Source organism: Sus scrofa, chromosome 1 (genome assembly GCF_000003025.6).
Source record: "Sus scrofa isolate TJ Tabasco breed Duroc chromosome 1, Sscrofa11.1, whole genome shotgun sequence".
Taxonomy (NCBI): Eukaryota; Metazoa; Chordata; class Mammalia; order Artiodactyla; family Suidae; genus Sus; species Sus scrofa.
This window is the reverse complement of record NC_010443.5, coordinates 158,405,955-158,422,669: the sequence shown is the minus strand read 5'-3', so window position 1 is coordinate 158,422,669 and position 16,715 is coordinate 158,405,955. Positions and strand designations below refer to the sequence as shown.

At 40.8% G+C, this 16,715-nt stretch overlaps 1 protein-coding gene across 3 annotated transcripts in view; it reads right to left on the bottom strand.

Moving 5' to 3' along the window:
* BCL2 (BCL2, apoptosis regulator) overlaps positions 1-16,715 on the bottom strand; it is a 180,812-nt gene that overhangs the window by 95,545 nt on the left and 68,552 nt on the right. The gene's annotated exons all lie outside the window — the stretch shown is intronic.

Here is a 16,715-nt window from a genome sequence, read left to right as displayed (position 1 = left end):
AGAGGAAGAGTAAATAGGAAAAAATGTTTCTGATAATAAGTGTCCCTACAAATAGTAAATGCTCAATAAATACTTATTTTAATTGAATGACTTAATCTGATAAAATATACTTTACAGCCAAAAGCATCTAGAGTGATAAAGAAGATCACTGTTTAAAGATTCAAAGATACATTCACCAGCAATTCTTCCATATACCTAACCACACAGGTCAAATATATATACAGCAAAAACTGATTTAATTATATGAAGGTAACAAATTCAAGATTATAGTTAGAGATTTTAGCACATACCTCTATGAAATCAACAGACCAGTATAAAAAATAGGAAAAAATTTAAATAACACATATTACAAACTTTATCTGGTGGCTGTGAAGAGAACCCTTCATTCAATAAATAAGGAATACACATGAAATGTTTATAAAAATTGACCAGGTTCTAGGCCACAGAGCAAGTTTCAACAAATTTCAAAGAATTGCTAACATTCAGACCACACTCATCAACCAAAAATACAATAAAAGTTGAAACCAGTAACAAAACCACAGGCCCCAAACCCCAGAACATCTTGAAATTTCAAAAACACACTGTCAAATTATTAAATAAAATAAAAATGAAAGTAACAAACTATTTGGAACTGAACAATAACTAAAACCCTAGATATTAGTAGATGGAGTTTTAGCCTTAAATGCAATATAAGAAAACAAGAAACATTTTAAATTAGGAAGAACAAAAAAATTAAGCAATAAAATAAACTCAAAGACAATAGAAAAAAATTCTTTTTCCACAAATGGACAAAGATAAAGTAGCAGGAAGGTGATGATAAAGATAATAACAAATCAGTAAAATAAAAGCAAAGAAGCAATATACATAGGAACAAATGTGGATTTTCTTAAGATAAAAAGACAAAGTAGGTAGGTGCTCAACAAGAATGAGCAAGAGAAACAAAAGAAGGCGCAAATAAACACTTTTAGATATGAAAAGGAGCCATAACTATAAATACAGTAAAGATTGTTTTAGAGTATGATAATTCTATTCTCTACTTTAAAGCAATAAAACTAAAAATAGATTAAATGGAAAATTTCCTAGAAAAGTATGTTACCAAAGTTAAAACACCGGGGAGTTCCCATCATGGCTCAGTAGTTAGCGAACCCGACTAATGTCCTTGCTCAGTGGGTTAAGGATCCGGCGTTGCCATGACCTGTGGTGTAGGTCACAGATGTGCCTCAGATCCCACATTGCTGTCGCTGCGGCATAGGCCAGTAGCCACAGCTCCATTCGACTCCTAGCTTGGGAACTTCCATATGCTGCGGTGTGGCCCTAAAAAGACAAAAAAGACAAAAAAATTGATACGCCAAAAAATAGAATATTATGATCACAAATAATAAAATCTTAGCAATCATACCTAGAAGTGTAGTATGTCTATAAATATACATTTATTTTAAAATAAATGTTTTATATGATATCTATAATGTATCACATATATCATAATCACATATATTTATCACATGGTAGTATATAGTATGCATGGGTGTGTGTATGTGATGATCCAATAAGATTTATTCAAGAAGCTCAAGGAAGATTTAACATTAGAAAGTCTTGCTATAATTTGCCACACTGACATATTAAGAAGAAAAAACTGATCATCACAATAGATGAAGAAAAAACATTTATAAAATTTAACACCTATTCAAAATTTAAAAATACAATAAAATACCTAGACAACCAAGCATAGAAGAAGGTTTTTACTAAGTAGTTTCTATTAAGAACCTAAAATAAACTTTAGGAATATACTTCCTTTAAAATCAGGACATAGATAAATGTGCTTTTTCTACCACGACTCCATTCACTGTCATGTGACATATTTGGCTGATACAATAGAACAAGAAAAAGGAGTAAGAGAAATAAGAATTTGAAATGGAGAAGCAAAAGAATTATTTACACATAAGATTGTCTACATAGAGAATCCATGAGAAACTACAATTACAAGTTACAAAAGAGTTTGGAAAGAATACTGGAAACAAGATTAATATGCAAATATCCATGGCATCCTTATCAGCAACAACCAATTAAAAATGTAACTTTTAAAAGATCCTGTAAGCAATAGCAATAAAGTATGACAAACCTGGAGATAAATCTAAAGAAAGAGGTGCAAAAGTTAAATGAAAGAAAATTATAAAACTTCACTGAAAGTCATAAGACCTAAATAGAGCAATATATCATGCTCAGAGATGAGAAGACTCAACACCAACATTAGTTCCTTCCCTACATAAATTGAATATAATTCGTATTAAAGTCTCAGAAAGGTTTTTCATGGACATTTTTAGCTGGTTTAAAAATTCATACAGAAGAATTAAGGTCAAAAAAACAGCCAAGGAGTTTTTGAGTCCTGGCTCAGCAGTAACAAACCCAATCTGAAAAATAGGAAAGGAAACCCAGTCCATGAGGACGTGGGTTCGATCCCTGGCCTTGCTCAGTGGATTAAGGATCTGGCGTTGCCTGTGAGCTTCGGTATAGATCGCAGATGTGGCTCAGATCCTGCGTTGCTGTGGCTGTGGGGTAGGCCGTCAGCTACAGCTCCGATTTGAACCCTAGCCTGGGAACTACCATATGCCGCAGATGCAGCCTTAAAAAGACAAGAAAAAAAAAAAAAAAAAAGGCTTATAGTTAAGACACAATAGGATTGGTGTAGATATAGATAAGTAGACCAACATAAGAGAGAGAGCCCCTCTGCATGTAGGAACTGGGGATGTGACAGAGTAGCATTATAAAACTGTGGGAAGGAGTTCCCGTCGTGGCACAGTGGAATGAATCCGACTAGGAACCATGAGGTTGCGGGTTAGGTCCCTGCCCTTGCTCAGTGGGTTAACGATCCGGCGTTGCCGTGAGCTGTGGTGTAGGTTGCAGACGCAGCTCGGATCCCGCGTTGCTGTGGCTCTGGCGTAGGCCGGTGGCTGCAGCTCCGATTCGACTCCTAGCCTGGGAACCTCCATATGCCGCGGGAGCGGCCCAAGAAATAGCTAAAAAAAAAAAAAAAAAAAAAAAACTGTGGGAAATGACTGAACTATTTATTAAATGGTTCTGGAACAACTGGTTATTCATATGGAAAAAAACAACAACAACAAATCTTCAACTCACATTACGTCCAAAAATGAATTCCAAAAGAATTACTGGTAACTTTAAAATATTTAAGAAAAAAATATAGACGATTTTTTATAACCCCACATTAGGGAATGACACAATAGCACAAACCCATAAAGCAAAAAAAAAAAAAAAGGCAAAAAGACATGTTGATCCATTTGATTTTAAAACTTATGTGACAAAAGACACCAAAATACAAAGGCTAAGGGCAAGAAATGGAGAGAGGTTTTTTGGTTTTTGTTTTTTTTAAGTATATAAGATACATAGTAAACATCTAGTAATCTGTAAAGAAAAAAACCAAATAACCCTCCACAAAAAATGAGCAAAATCTATAAACTGGAAATACACCAAAAAATAACCCAAATGACCAACAATCATGAGAAAGAAAAGCATGTCACCAGAAATCAGAAAAATATAAATCAATACCACAATATAAGATACCTTTCAATCTGTCATATTAGCAAAATGTGAAAGCCTGATGATGCCCAGTTGGAAAAGATACAGAGCAACAAGAATTCTGATACATGGTTGCTGAAAGTGTGAATTGAGAGCAATTCAGTACCATCTACCAAAGTGGATGATGTCTGTCCCCTAAAACCCAGAAATCCATGTCTGCACCCCCACCTTTGAGAAGCTCACACATCCACATGGAGAAATAAGCCAAAGGAAGTTCACAACAGCACTGTGTATAAATGAACTCCTGTCAATTAGAGAATAGATATATTATGATATATTCATAAAAGGAATTGAGGTAGCAGGTAAGGAAACTGGCTCTGCATCAATTAACTAGATAAATCCTAAAAACATAATTTTGAGTGATAAAGCAAGTTGCAGAAAGATGGATTATTAAAGACATGACCATAAATGTTTTAAACTCACAAAAAATACTAGTTATTGTTCATGACACACAGCCAGGAGATAAATGCAACAATATGTGTGTAACGATACAACTTTGATAGGATACACAACAGTGGCTACCTCCATTAAAGTTGGAGGGGAATGGGATCAGGTTAGGGTAGAAAAGAGGCTTTAACTGTAAGATTTTCAGCATAAAATAAACTTTTAAAAATTTAGCTAAATGTCAACATTTATTAAATCTGAGCAGAGTTGACTACTGGTTGCTGTGTTATTCTGTGAATTTTTTTTTTTTGTTTGTATTTCAAATAGTTTGTCATTTTATAAAGCTACATTTTAAAAGGATATGTGGATGCAGTATTTTTTTTCCTCCTTTCCCCCATCTTTCTATCCAGGTATACAATTGTGCTAGCCATCTAGAGACCTGAAGATTAGTTCTGGTTCACAGAACTAATTACTGCACTGTGTGATGCTGAGCAAATCACTGAACATCTCTGAGCCTCAGTGTGCTCATCTGTAAAATGAGGACATTCACAGTGCTTATGTCTTAAAGAGCACGCTAGAACTAGACAGATTTGGATTTGATCCAGCCCCCCCCCCCCACCAGTTGTGAGATTTCAGTCTATTTACTTAAACTCTCTTAGAGGCACTATCTTAACTGATAAAATAGGAATAGAAATAGTATTTACCCCACAAACTTGTTATAAGACTAAAACAAAATGAAAAACTCTTAGCATACCATCAATAAAATAAAATTACAAAACCAACAGAAGATATATGCCAAGCACATAAGAGTCCAGTGATTGGTATCAAGAACATTTCATATACTCCAATAAATCATTAAGGAAACAAACACCCCAAAAGAAAAACAGGCAAAGGATAAAAAGAAAGAATTCATTAAGGGAGAAAGCTGACTTCAGTAAGCAGATGAAAAGATGCTCAACCTCACTAGAAATCAGGAAATCACATCTAAACCCTACACAGCCATCAGATGGGCAAAAGAAAAATTTAAATAAGACAATGACACATACTGGAGAGAATATGGGGCAGTAGGAATTCTCAAACCACAATGGTGGTGAATTGATGCCATCACTTTGGAGAGCAATTTGGCGACATCCAGGGAAGTTGAAGATGTTCTAACTTTATCACTTAGCTCCTGGGCATGTTGCATATGTAGATGTCTGTCTGTCTCTCTACCTACCTATCTCTATCTCTAAGAAAAACTCAACTCTCCCACATGTAGGCAAAGAACATGCATGTGTTGTAGCACCATCTGTAATATCACGAAGTTAGAAACCTCTATCATATTCTTCAAATGGACATTTTAAAATTTAGAAACAACTGTAACGACCTTCCTTTGATAGACTACCACACAGAATGGGGGATGGATGAAGCAGAGGTCCATGTTTTACAAGAGATGAATCTCACCAAAGCCAATGATATTGTATAGAGAAAGACTGAAAACAGTGAAAAATATACATACTGTCTATGGAAAAACACATGTGTAAAACATGCAATCATGCTTAGTAATAATAGAGACCAAATTTAAATGGAAGCTGTGAAGCTCAGAGAACAGAAAAGAGGAATGGGACTGAGGAAGTGCACGCTCTTTCTCTCTTTCTCTCTCATTTTAAAGTGAGGTAAGAAGATCTGAAGCCAATAGTGCATAAAGATATGACAGCGATGGTAGATACAAAGGCATTTGCTATCTTATTCTCTACATTTCCTGTTTGCTTGAAATATTTCACAATATCAGAACCCTGAGTTTTGCATATTTTAAAGATATCTATAGATATTATCATTTATTCCTAGGGGCCCTTCAGGCAGTTAGCACAAGTATTATTATCACTAGACAGACAGGGAAGGTGAGTGAGGAGTGGACACCGGGCTTAGTCTTTGAGGGCTCGAGACCCTCACCATCAAATTGCACTGCTCACTCCACTCATTCAGTAATTTATATGCACAGGGAACTGCAACTCGGTGCAGATGGGGGTGGGCGGATGAAAGGGAAGACGACCACTTCCCTTCTGGAACAAAGTGCAGCCTGAGGTAGGGCAATGACATAACTTGATTTATTTAAAAAAAAAAAAAAAAAAAAAAAAAAGGGAAGGAGCCAGGCCGCCCGGGGGTATCTGACAGCTTTTCAATGAATCTGTAACTCCCTCACAGAGGCGCTGACCATTCCCTGCGCATCTGCCGGGGAGGCGGAAGGGGCCAGAGGAAGTGAGAAAGTGACCTCAGTCCCAGCATCACTTCGCCTCCAGACCACCATCCTCTGAAGGGCAGGACACTGGGGGCAGGGAGGGGGCATGAGACCTGATGTCTAGTCCAGGATTGGTCCCTTAAGCTCTCTGGCTTTCAGCTCTAATTTTTTTTGGCCCTGCCCACATAATGCGCGAGTTCCTGGTCCAGGGATAGAACTGGAGACACAGCAGCTACCCGTAGAGTCTGAGCTCTTATTTAGAAAACTGAGGAGCAGAACTACCTACCATCTCGAGGTCAGTGAAATTCAAGAGTCTATCTCCCTTCTGGTTTTCAAGAGTTGTTCCTTAAAAACTTGGATCGCTTAAAATCCAAAAGCGGAGGTTCATACTTAATAGTTGCACATGGTTGTGAAGCTCATTCCTGGATATGTGGACATGTCACAGCGATGTCCTTTCCTCCTGATGACGTACACAAAATGCCAGGTAACAGTGCCAGACTCTTAAAGTCTCCATCCTGTGCCCAGCACCAATTCCACCAGTCGCCCTGGGGGCTGCTGGGTATGGAGGGCAAAGTGACAGTAGCTTCAACCAATCAGCAACTCACAGGCTCCCTCCCAGCTTCGGAGTAACACGTGCCTGGGGAGGTGGGGCGGTCCCCATCAATAACTTAGCCCCTGAAGCAGCTCCACGTGCACAGTTTAGGCTGGAAATAAGAATGCCCTGGCTGTAGGAACCGCCAAGAGTAGGGTGGGTAGCGGCCGGACGTTCCAGAATCTCCTCTAGAGAGCTTTAAAAACCCGAGACAATCTGACATATCTGAGATTTTCTTTTTTCTTTCTTTTCCTTTTTTTTTTTTTTGCAACCCTGGCAGATGGTCCTGGGGCCTCTCTTCCCAGGCATACCCAGTCCTGCCCTTTACTTTCTCTTTCCTCTAATATGAGAGATGCCTCTTATTTTCCTGTCCCTCCCCTCCCCCCGGGGCAGGGGAGCACTCTTTCTGCAATCCCTTAGGCTTGTTTTCATTTGATTCCTTGCCTCCTCACACCTTTCCTTGTTATTTTATGGAAAGCTGGTCAAAGGTCAGAGTTGCCCAATTACCCACATAGTTGGGTGGTGGCATCAGATACCCAGGCAAACAGAGGGAGGATTCCAGTTCCAGCCCTGACTCCAAAGCTGGATGGAAACAGAGAAAATATGCTGTTGCTAACAATCCATTGTAAATGAAAATACGATCCCAGTAATTGATTTTAAATAGATTTTTTAAAGAATCCTTGGCCGCATTTCATCAAGAATACAGAGTTTCAAAAGCGTTCATTCCAGGGTTGGATTCCCCCCCCCCCCTTTCTTCTGGCTTAAACCCCAAATGGCCAAGATTCAAGTCTGAATAAACAGTGTGGGTGGTGACTGTTCTGTGAGGCCCAGTAGAGGATGCAACCACTTTCTTATTCGGTTCAGCATTAAATCATGTGAAACGAGCCTGATGACTCCACAGAACTTTTCCTCAGTAATGGAGGGCAGCATAACATGTCCTGTTTCTCTGCTTCTCAGGGAGGGGAAAAAAATTAATTCTCCTCACTGCGAAGGTTTAATTATGTATAAAGTTCATTGACCTCACAGGCGGCTGTCAGATGATCTTGCAAAGGCCTGTGAAAGGCATCCTAGGAATGCAGTGATGTGGGCAGAAACCCAGTGGATTCATGCCACCGAGGGCTTGAAAGGGGAAGGAATCAGAGGCCGTCCAGAAAGACTCCAGTGAAAACAGAACTTGAGGCTAATCAGTCATTTCATCTCACTTCAGCATTTCTAGGCCCTCCAGAGGGTAAAAAGGTATAAATCAGAAACTCAGGACAAACCCCGAAGGGACGGGGCCCATGACATCGGGGCTCTGCCACAGATGGCTGCAAATGTGTGGACTTGCAGTGTTCTTTCCCCATTTTGGAGGTAATGCCTTCTGACTTCCCTGCTACTGACAGGAAAAGAAAATGAGGAAACGATCCCATTCATAAATATACGGTGGGGCCTGAAGGAGACAGCAGAGTCGGTGTTTACTTGGCCAGTTGTGACGGAAAACGGCACCCAGCAGTGTAGGCAGCGACTTTATCTGTTTGTCAGCAAATGCCCTAAAGCTTGCTCTTCACACGCAAGGGATGGATTTTTCCTCTTTGGGCTTGGGGTGGGGGTGGGGCGCAAGATGAGCTTCCAGAACACATGTCCCTCTTCTAGTCTTTACCTGAGGCCTACCCCTGTGAAGTGGCACCCAGCTCCCGTGAAGGCAGAGCACTGAGGAAACTTTAGGAGACACTGAGGGCTAGTTGGGGCATCTTGGCAACCTGGGGCTGGAGCCCCAGGGGGATGCTGCTAGGGTCTGGGTGTTGGGGGGCAACTTCAGGGGCCCTCCTACTCAGGGAGGAAATGGGAAATATTTCAGTTTGATGCTTCCTAGGATAAAGTGTACTAGTTGGAATTCAGTATCATTTGCTTTCAGTAGCTTTCTCAACAAACACACTCACTTTATCAGTTGAAAGAGTATGCTTTTAGTGGGGGAAACCTCGCAGGGCTGTGTTCTAACATAAATTAGCTGCACTTGAACAGATACTGACTCACAGACTTTGAAAAACTTATGGTTTCCAAATGAGACAGGTTGGGGGGTGGGGGGATGCGCTGGGGTTTGGGATGGAAATGCTATAAAATTTGGTTGTGATGATCATTGTACAACTATAAATGTAATAAAATTCATTGAGTAATAATAAAAAAAATCAGCTGCACTTGCTCCAGTCACTTTGTTGCTATGAATACAGAGCACAGGTGACCAGAATTCAGCCAACATTTTTGATCCTCTGATGGCAGCAGAATGGACAGATTCTCACTTGCTTCATTTTTAGATAAACCTTCAATTCTAGGGTCTTTCAACAAAATTGGCCACCTAGATTTTGAAGACACGGTGTGTCAGTTGGCATTCAGCTCATGTTAAATCACTAGGTATTTGGAAAATAGAAACTGTGGAGTGGGCACTGTTGCTGATACAAAAATCAAAAAGGGCATGAACTCAGCCCTTGAGCAGGTCGCAAATGAAGAGACAGACATTAATCCTAACTGGAAGATTCCAGAAGGCTTCCTGCATGGAATCTTCCAGGTGAGGTGGCATTTGACGAGAACCTTCACCAAGAGTTCTCTTCATACTGGCACACTGTGGCATTCTGAGACTCACTGAGTCATGCTTATTCATGGCTTGAGGTCTGTACTTTTACCTTATTTTTAATTCAACTGATATTTGAGGGGTTTCCTGCTAAGATCCTTTCTGTAGACCCAGACCATTTACTATTACTCTCCTCAGGGAGCAGTCAGTAAAAAAGCAAAGGAATTCCTTCTGTCTTCCCACCTGAAAAAGGAAGCCTTCCTTCAAACCTTTACAAATTTTCTAGAAATATGACTATCCCCCAAGTTAAAGGGGAAATATGCTTCCAGATAAAGAAATCTGGATGCTCAGTAATATCCTAAATCATTTCCACCTTTTGGGCACTGCAATTTATAAAGTTCCATGAAGGAAATGACTCTTATTTTCATGAAGTTCCCACTGGGAAATCACTGGGAGCCATACTCATGAAAGCAATATCCTTTTGCTTATCCCAATTCCTTCCCTTTGTCCAGGGCCTCTGCCATCTCTGAACTACACAAAAATTTAGTTCTCTCTAGGTCTATGGTATGTGCTGCAGGAGGTGGCATCTGAGTTTGTGAATTGTCTCTGTCACATGGAAAGTTCTTGGACATTAGAAACTGCTTTCTTCATCTCTGCGTGTCCTAGTATCTTTAACAGAGTTGGTGTTCACCGAACAAATGAATATCAACTGGACAAATGAATGAATGAATGAATGGATATCATGGAGGTGTCTGTGGCAGGGATTGGAAAACTTTCAGTAAAGGATCTGAGAGCGAATATTTTAAGACATCCATTCTTGATTTTAATTTTAACTACTGTTATAAAAGGAAAATAGCCACAGACAATCTATAAGCAAAGATGTACGGCTGTGTTCCAATAAAATTTTATTTACAAAAACAAGTGGCAAGCTAGATTTGGCCCATAGGCCATAGTTTTCTGACTCCTCATCTATGGTGTTTATCTTTGACATACATTTCAGTATACTTTTTTTTTTTTTGGCCATACCTGTGACATGCTGAAGTTCCCAGGCCAGGGCTGGAACCCTTGCCACAGCAGAAACCAAAGCTGCTGCAGTGACAACACCGTATCCTTAACCAGCTGCACCACAAGGGAACTCCCAACTCAGTATATCCTTTAAATTTTTATATAGTATCTGTTCTTTTCAATAAGTAGATAAAGGTAGCAAGTGTAAATATTCAAGAGTTATTCTGTAACTCCACATTAATGAATTCACCAAAAAACAAACAAACCCCCCCAAAAAAACAAAGAAACAGAAAAGCACATAACATGAAGAAATTAGCTGTTACCCCAAGTAAGAGGTTGCAGTCACTTACTTTGTATCTCGTATGCCTTTAAAAGGAACAATTCTTATTCCCAAAACGAGGGTAGTGGATTTGCCATTTACTTCACTATTATTGAGTAAACTTTATACGAGTTCTCAGAGGTATTGGGTGAAGAGGGTCTGGTGCTGGGGTATGGTGAACTTGACACTTTCCTGGAAGGGGAAATAAACGCCGCCCTATTTCTATTCTCTACCAGATCATTCAGCCTCTGATTTTACTGCTAAAATCCTTCCAAAGGTTATTAATGCAGAGGATACTCCTTTCTCTTGATGACCCTCTGGAAAACATCCAGCTACAGAGAACACAACAGAATCTCAAAAGCCCAGCAAACACAGAGAAGTAAGAGGTAGCTATGAGAGCTTGATGAAAACAAGATGTCCCAGCCTGTCACCCTGGCCTGATTTGAGACTGCCCCGCCTGTTATTACTCTTTGCCTCACTATCAGGCCACCTTTTGTGTGTAATACAGTTTTCTTTTTTTAAAAAGGATTTGGATTTGAATTATGGTGTAAACTCAAAGGATGCCAAATCCTAAGGTCAACTGCTTTGTCTGGAAAAATTCAACCAGTGCTTTTCAATGTCGGAAGAAATGCCCAGCAAACAGCATGAAATGAGTACCCCAGCTAACAAGTTTTGAGTTAGGCTACTCTACGATGGAGATCTTCAGATTGCACCAGTCCTCGCCCGGTTGTCATGAAACAGTTCTAGAGATTTCTCATAAGAAAGAAAAAATGAAATTTGAGTCTGTCCCTTACACCAAAAGTCTCCTCAACACTTGGACCAGGTTCAAAGCTGAGTTCAAACCACGTTCAACCTATGTGATTTGAGGTGAATTAGCTGATGTTATTGTAACTTGTCCTAATTTTCAACACAGGGCTTAGGACATCCACATGATAGAGGAGAACACAGGGCTTAGGACATCCACATGATAGAGGAGAAATCTGGAAACAGGGGACATACTATATCTGGCTCAATTTATTTCAACAAATGCTGAGAGTCTATGCATCAGAAAGGGATTCTGAGCACAAAGAGCAGGTGACCATCTCTTACTGCTATTTTGCGACACTCTGATGCCACCCTCCCTCATTATCAGCCACGCTCACTCAACGTTCCCCCCTCCCCAACGCTGCCAAATGCAGAGGCCATTGTCATCATTATTCAGAACAGAGCTCTAGTGAACAGCATCACACACACTTAATTCCTATTTGATGCAATTCCAAATTGCTCAAAATGTATGTGGCAATGGCACACAGGAATCTCATTGCAATCTTGGTTGGGAGCAAGATGTATAAAAATAAAGATAAGAGTTAAAAAGACAGAACACACGTGGACAATGAGAGGGAAGGGTAAAGTTAGGAAGTACTTTAACTGTGAAACATCCCCAAAGGTTGTGGACAATAATGGAGGACAACTCCCTCCATCTCAGGGATGGCGGTCTTTGGGTAGCATGGATTGCATCCGTGACGTTCTCTGAGGGGATGATCTTGGAATGTAAAGCATCCCACTGGGCAGACTAGGTGAGGAGGCAGAGTTGAAGCCCTTACCCATGATCCTCTTTTGCTTCCACTCAGAGAAATGGAGAACTAGCCTATCTGTGGGGAACACTTGATCTCTATTTCCTTTCAACCAGCCTCTTGTTCTGTGCCTACAGGATACAAACAAGTGACTCAAGAGAAAAAAGAATACCTAAGCCAAGGACTTATTTGACAAATTTTAAGTTCAATCTAGCATTGACAGAGATGCTCTGAATCTCTTCTGAGGCTCCATGAGAACCTGTCTGCTCATGAGGTCCTACTGTACAGCAAGGGAACTACAAGAAAGGGAATGTGTGTGTGTATATATATGAGAGTGGGTCACTTTGCTGTACAGCAGAAACTGGCACAACATTGTAAACCAAATATACTCTAATATTTTTTTAAAAAAAGAACATATCTGCTCCTTTCTTCTGGTTTCCAGCTTTTTAATACTGAAAATGTCTACTTGAAATACATCTGGAGATTTCTAGAAGTTTCATTTAGCAAAGTAAATGGGCTCCTCTGATGAGTATATCTAGAACAATACAGGTGAAATGTCTTTTCCTTCAGTCATTCTAAAGTTAGCTTACAACGAATGGTTCTCCTGCATCAAGAAACAGGACCACATGAGTTTATTTCATCAGAGCCTGGCAGCATTCTGGGCAAAGCAAACAGAAAATCTCGAGGAAAAAGAAGAAACTTGCCGAGCCCGCTTTGGGCCCCCTCGCATTCCTTTTTTAAGCACTACAAGATTGATCCTCGGCCACAGATGCAGCTTTTGGATGTCAGATGCAGGCAGATGTTTTCCCTTAAATCCGTTGTCTCTCCCTCAATCTGTTTATAGCTGTTTCTCTTTCAGCCTGCACCTAAAGCTCTCGCTCACTGCACGTCCTAAAGGTTTCTCCCCTCCATGCCACAAAGGGGCATCTTCCTATAATTTCTTCTCTTTTTATAAGGAATGCATCCAAGGATGAGGTAACCTGTGTACCCATTACTCATGAATTTGCTTCCCCGGCCATCTTCAAGAAATACCGGAATAGGATTCCCATACTGATAAAGTCCCAAAAGTGATGTGGCATCAGAAAGGGTTTTATTCTTTGAAGTAAACTACTGAGGTCACATGACTAGTCACAGCCTCTTAAACCAAGTGGTCTCAACTGACAGGCTCCCTTGATGAGGTTGAGGTTATTTATTCAAACCTGTGGGGTTTTGTTCTGGGCTTATAGATGTTCTTCCTACAAGTCAGACCAAGGGCCTCCATTTGTAAGTCAGTTATGCAGATTCCATGGCAGCCAAATCAAGTGATTGAATTCAGAGATTTAGCTAACCTCTCTCACTACAGATCCACCCAGAATATGACCCAGACAAGAAGCAGAATATCATCTGCTGCGATTTCTGATACATGAGTGCCAGGAGACAAGGGAGTTTCTTGGAGGTGGTGGAATAGTTCTGTATCCTGATGGCAATGGTGGTTACAGGAACACAAACATGGGATAAAGTACATGCACACACACAAACAAGTACAGGTAGAAACTGGCGAAATCTATTCAGAGCTCGGGTCTAGAGATTATACCAATGGCAATTCCCTGGTGTTGCTAATGTTTATACTATACTTATATTATACTATATGCTATCATATGCAAGGTGTTCCCATTGGGGGAAGCAAGGTGAAGGGTACAAGGTACTTCTCTGTACTATTATTGTAACATCTTGCATCTATAGTTACTGCAAAATAATAAGTTTAAAAAGTGCCATGAGAAAGTTAGTATTAGTCAGTGAGTAGCTCATCCAACTCAGCCTCGTATTTGAACTTCTAGGCTGCTTCTTTTTCTGATCAGAGGATTTTAAAGGATTTCCTACGACTTTTCTCTAAGAAATGAAGTCACCGTATCTTCTGATCTGTACAGTGTAGCCTCTTTGAATAGAAGAGTCGGGGCGGGGGTGGGGGCTGGGGGGAGATAACCAAGTTTCTGAAAGGTTCATGCTGGACTCAGCAGGAATCTAATAAGACAGCATCTTTCTATTGTTTTGTGAGTGTTCCCAATGACACAGAGGTTTAAAGAGCAATCAGGTCATAGCCTCAAGTGCCAAACATAGACATGAGATAAGGCACAGGGAGGGAGGAGAGGGGAGTGGAACTTAGGCCAAGATTTTGCTCTGCCTTCTATCTCCAAAGGTCCCCCCAGGACTTCCAGGACTCCTCCTTATCTGACAGGTCTGGGGCCCAACAACATCTCCAGGGACACTCTGATCTATACAAATTCACCCCTCCCCATTTATCTGGCATTCTTCTTCTGCTGTCTACCAACTCCTTACTTTCTGGTTTACTTGCATATCATCTAGGCCTCTGTATTCACTTATGAGTTCCATGAGAAGCCCGTGGCTCTGTCCATCAGTGCAACCCAACACTGAGGACAATCTGTTGACTGAATGACTGAAGAGATGAATGAAACATCTCCAAAGCAACGGCCCATGATGAGACTGTGGCAATTCTCAAACCCACAGGTCATACAGAATGAGACAGAAATCACTGGGGCTGATTTATGTATGTCAAGGTCATCTTGTTTGGCTAAGAGAACAAAAATGACAAAAATGTGAGTGATGTCTTTAACGCGAGCAGCTGAGTTCAAGAGCTATGGGAAGCCCAACGAAAAGACGTAATTTCCTGTAGAATTTTCTGTCTGAGGCAGAGACCAGTAGTAGGTAAATATATGGGGATCCAGGAACAAGAGTGTATGTAAATACATATGCAGGAGTTTCTGCTGTGGTGCAATGGGATCGGCCATGTCTTGGGGGTGCTGGGACACAGGTTCAATCCCTGGCCTAAAACAGTGGGTTAAGGATCTGGTGTTGCCACAGCTGTGGCTTAGGTCACAGCTGTGGCTCGGATCTGATCCCTGTCCTGGGAACTCCATATGCCGCAGGGTCGGCCAAGAATGGAAAAATAAATAAATAAATACACAAGCAGGGCTAGGGATGTAGCTCGGTGGTAGGGCATATGCTTTGAAATACACACGCACATTTTTTTCTCATCTTCAAAGATGTGATGGGATCTTGGTACTTCCTTTACCTGCAGTGAATGGGGAGTCCCCTATCAGGGGCAGAGGCACAAAAGCACCAGTGAGACAGGTGTGGCACACCCAGGTAGGCAGAAAGAAGGGAGAAAGAACCCCTGTGAGACGCTGAGAAACACATGAGACACGAGTCATGAGAGGTCAGTCAGGATCCCCTGGACCTGGGCTGCCCGTCACCAGTCAGAGCTGTCTTCCCCTGAAACTCGTCCCAGCACGTTCAAAACCAGAGAGACCCTGGACAACCCACCATGCCCAAGATGTCAGAAAAAAACTCTTACAGAGTTATGTTTTTAGATGTGGGAAATGTTTTAAAGAAATGAGTAACCTTACATGTATCTGTTTTAGTGAGGAAAAAAAAAAAAAACTCCCCTGAAAAGACCCCTTATAATTCTGTGAATAAGAAACAAGGAGGCTAGTGACCCCCTCACTTGAAAAGTCTCCTTGAAGCCAAGCAGCCTGAAGTCCGTCTTCTGATACCAAAGTCAGCCGACTCCCCTTCATTTCACGCTTCTCTTAAAAGAAAACAGGCTGGACTGTTTCAGTAAATAACAAAAGGTCAAGAGAAATGCTACTCACAACATGAGCAAAATAACGGCACAACCTGCCAAAACGTTTCCTAAGGCCTAAGAGGCAGCACAAGCCAGTGGTGAAATAGCCCACAGATCTGTCGGGTGAGAGGAAAGGTTCGTCCCAGGAAAATCCGCCATGAGGCCCTAGTTCATATTTAATCCTAAGAAAGGAAACTGTAGATTACGCCATTGGGTTCAACCAACATTGAATGAAATACCACGTCTCTTGTAAAGGAGCTGGTTGCCTTGTGTGTTGTTTGTTTTTCCAGGCTTCCTCTCCTTGGGTTAGATTTTGACATTAGAGCTGTACGTCAATGGGATGGTGAAACAACCAGGCACCTGTGGCCTCTGTGTCCACGGGTTCCACATCTGTGATTCCACCAACAGCAGATGGAAAATATTCAGAAAAAGAAAATTCCAAAAAGTTCCAAAAAGCAAAACACGAATTTGACATAGGCTGGTAACTATTTACCCATTATTTACAGTGTACTTACAACTGTTTACACAGTGTTAACACTGTATTAGGTATTATAAATAATTTAGAGAGGATTTTAAGTATTCAAGAGGATGTGGTAAGTTATAGACAAATGCTATGCCGTTTTATCCTCACATTTTGGTTCCATGGAAGGTCCTGGAACCAATCCCCCTCACATACTGAGAGATGACTCTCCCCAAAACTAAAGCTCAGAGTCAATTTTTAAAAATCTTCTAAATGAACCTTCCAACTGGTTTAACTCCAACCACCTGACGTGGAACACCAAACGTTCATTTTCTCTTCAGAATTTCTCTGAGGTGAACAGGTTAAAAAAATACCAGTATAAGAACTTGAGAGAGGAAGACAAGGCAGAAAGCAGGACTCCTCATC